We start from the raw sequence: 3,624 nt of genomic DNA on the forward strand, positions 1-3,624 counted from the left end.
AAAAACCTCCCTCCGTTCTCAATGTCTTCCCCTTGGCAGAAAAAAAATCTAAAGGAGAAGAGACGACGACAACGAAGCAAAGATTTAACGCAATGGGAAATGTTACAGGGCCGTTTGTTCATCTCGGAGATCGCATACATTTAATTTCTTTTCCTCCCCTCCCCCCAACAGATCAAATTGTACGTTCCGTCCGGACGATCAAGTTGACCCCGACCTGACCTGACCTACTGTGGCAGAGACAGATCCGCACTGACCGGTCACTTTAGCCTGGATAGTTGCAAACCTAACCTACGTTATATCAAATTTTTTTAAAGGGGGGGGGGGGGATCCTGCTTCGGGCTAGAGATGAAAGAAGAAACAAATTGTGTCCACAAGCATAAAATATTTAGCATTTCAAAGGTTTGTTTCATTCCTAATTGTGCGAATTATCTTTTTAATGTTGGATTTTTGGCTCGTGTTTCTATGCATTTTCTTTGATTATCCCCCACCTCATGTTTCCCGAACTCCATTCTCTCCCCTTTTCAAGCAGCATATTAATTAACCTTCCAGTGCCAATTAGCTCACTTTTAAATCTTAGAATATAGGACAGAATTGTTCATATTTTAAAGATTCATTTCATGTAGTGTTTTTATTTTATTTCTTATTGTGGTGAGGACCGAAAAAAGTTATTACGTTAATAAATTACCCTATATATGTGAGGCAGCGTGGTGGAATCAGGCTCTCGTCAATTTTTAGACATGTAGAGTTATAGGTATGATCTTAGAGCTTGTTCACTTGTCTTTATTTGGATGAAAAAATACCCATTTATGATGAATACAAGTCGAGATATTTGCAAAAGAAGAAGGTGGGGGTCACCTGTTTTAGGAGGTAAAATTAGTGAGAAAATGGCCTCCAAAGATTAGTTATTTCCTTAGCTTAAGAGTCCGTGGTAACTGAAAACGTACATTTTCTGTGCCTTTATTCAACGTTTTCCAGAAAAATCCATACAGAAATGAGTTCTTTACTGGGCAATAAAAGTGTTGAGCCGATAAACAAATATTTGATAAAAATTCACAAACCTGTGGACAAATGCAAGTTTCTTCATTTTGATTATTTGGACGAGAGCCTGATCCCACCACGCTGCCTCATAATATTGTCGTTGTAATATCGGTGAGAAAACAGACAGCTCAAAAAACTTGTCCGAGAGTTTCACAAATTAACAGTTTGACAAACCGTGTGTTTACATCAGTATTTGACACAAATGATGTAGGCCCTATTTATTTTCGAAGCTCGTCTACTGTACTCATGAAATGCCATCATTATACATTTTATTTGCCCTTCTTGTTCATTGTGCTGTTAATGTTCATAATATGATGAGCATTTCGTCATCGATTGTGCAGAAGCTATAAGAATGTCTACTTATTACGTATTAGCGAAAAATGCAAAAGGAAAAGAAAGAGGAATAAAGAGACAGATAATCAATAACTGTCCTCTTTACCCCAACCTTAGAAACTGAGAAAAGAAGAAAAAACAGGGGGCTCTCGTGGCCTAGAGGTTACGGTTTTGGCCTCTCATTCAAAAGGTCCCGGGTTCGAATCCGGGTAACGACCAAAAGATTTTCTTCTCTAAATTTGTCTCCTTTCACCTCATTTCCTGCTCACTAGCAATGTTCTGTCGTCTGCTTTCGTCTACTGTTTCTGTCCCCACCCCTTCACCTCCTTTACCCCTTCCTCTGGGCTCCTGATTCTTTCTGCAGCCTTTCTGCTGCTAATCCTTCGCTTCTTCTTACAGCTGTCTTTCAGCCACACCCCTGATCTTCTGGTAGGAAAGATCTACACCTAGCCTTCTCGGAAAAGGGCGAAAAATCTCGGAGGGCCCGTGTGCAAGTTGCGCACGTTAAAGATCCCTTGGTGGTCCAAATTCAAAATTTCCTACCATCTGAAAATGGTAGGTGTGTCCCGCGCGCTCATATGACCTGATGCAGTTGCGAGCGCCGTAAAATACTTTACAAATACAAACAAACAAAGAATAAAAAACTCAACAACAAAACAGAACAACAACAACAATAACAACAACAATAACCAACGTAAAACCTTCAATAATATTAGGCCTTTAACATATCTTCTAAGGCACAAAACCGTAAAACCTCTACAAAAGTAAAAGTAAGTAACTTATCTTCTCATCCAAACCTTTACTCTTGAACTCAACATCAAGTCCTCTCTTTGACATCAGCAATAATTCGTCACACCTGGATATGAATTTTTTTAAATAGATCCAAAATATAGCATTGTGCGATATAAAGAAGCAAAAAAACGAAACGATAGTAAGTCTATCCTTGTCATCAATTTTGGATCATGAATTACTTTTACCTAAATCTAGATGTGGATTCAAATTTCTGCAGATTCAGCATTACCCCCCACCCTTTACATCTCGATTTAGATAAAGTAAGATCGACATCAAGTTATCAAGGTGTTCATCCAGACTTTAGCTTCCCTAGATCTACAATCTTCTTACGCCATATCAGTACCACTGTTGTTGGCACGATTAAAACCATGTGTGAGACATCGTAGGGACATCAGGTGCTCGTCAAAATAAGGAATTCAAAGACACTCGCAACTTTCTGGTCTTTGGGCAAAACTTTTCTAATTTTCTTTTTTGGTTCAACACCTTTTAGGTCAATTTAAAAACACATTTCCGGGTTGATTTTTTTATTTTTATTGAAAAACGTTGATTAAAGGCAAAATTTCAGTTTCCAAGGACTGTGAAACTATGAAAGTTTACAACGTTGGCGGCCTTTTCTCACTAATTTTACCTCTGAAACCAGATGACCCTGGTTTTCTTCAATCGCATATATCTCGACTTTTATTTAACACAGATTGATATTTTTTTCACCAAATAAACAGGCTTCAAAAGATGATACCAATAGCCCCATATGCCCCGAAATTGACGAGCGCCTGATCCCACCACGTCGTGCGAGACACAATATGTGATAGTTACTAATACCTTAATTATTATTCTCATAAGATCCCCGGCCAAGATGCTATCTCAAAACTGTCTGTTCAATGAACTCTCGACACTGCTCACAAACTAGACGACAGACGAGGCAAAAACTACAGAAGCATGAATATTCATGAGCTATCGTCTGTGACTGTCTACTGGAGCTTTCACGATGTGTACAATTTTACGGCGCAGAGAGCTCGCGAGTAGATCAACTGACGCCGAACAGAAAAATGCGCAATAATTTCTGCTACCTCAGAATTACAAAGTTTTATCTGATATTTTTTGCGCCGTTTTGAGTTACCAGACCATGATGTCAGAAACTAAATGATCTATTAGCTCTATCAAAATCGTAAGTATATTCGGAGCCGTTATCAAGGTATTCGAAGTGCTGCATTTGAATAAGCTTGACATCATGTGAAACAAAAATTTGACGTCCAATTTCTAAAAACTAGGATCTGAGCAAATGGAACCTTGTAGCTCTGGGGTAGCTACTTGTCTCGTCGTGTCATTAATTAATACATCTCAAGTGGCGTCGGTGGCCTAGTGGTTAGGCTCTCGGACTCGCAACCGTAAGGTCGTGGGTTCGAATCCCGTCAAGGGCCCGACGTTGTGTCCTTGGGAAAGGCACTTTACACGAATTTTCCT

Source organism: Aplysia californica, unplaced genomic scaffold (assembly GCF_000002075.1).
Source record: "Aplysia californica isolate F4 #8 unplaced genomic scaffold, AplCal3.0 scaffold00359, whole genome shotgun sequence".
NCBI lineage: Eukaryota > Metazoa > Mollusca > Gastropoda > Aplysiida > Aplysiidae > Aplysia > Aplysia californica.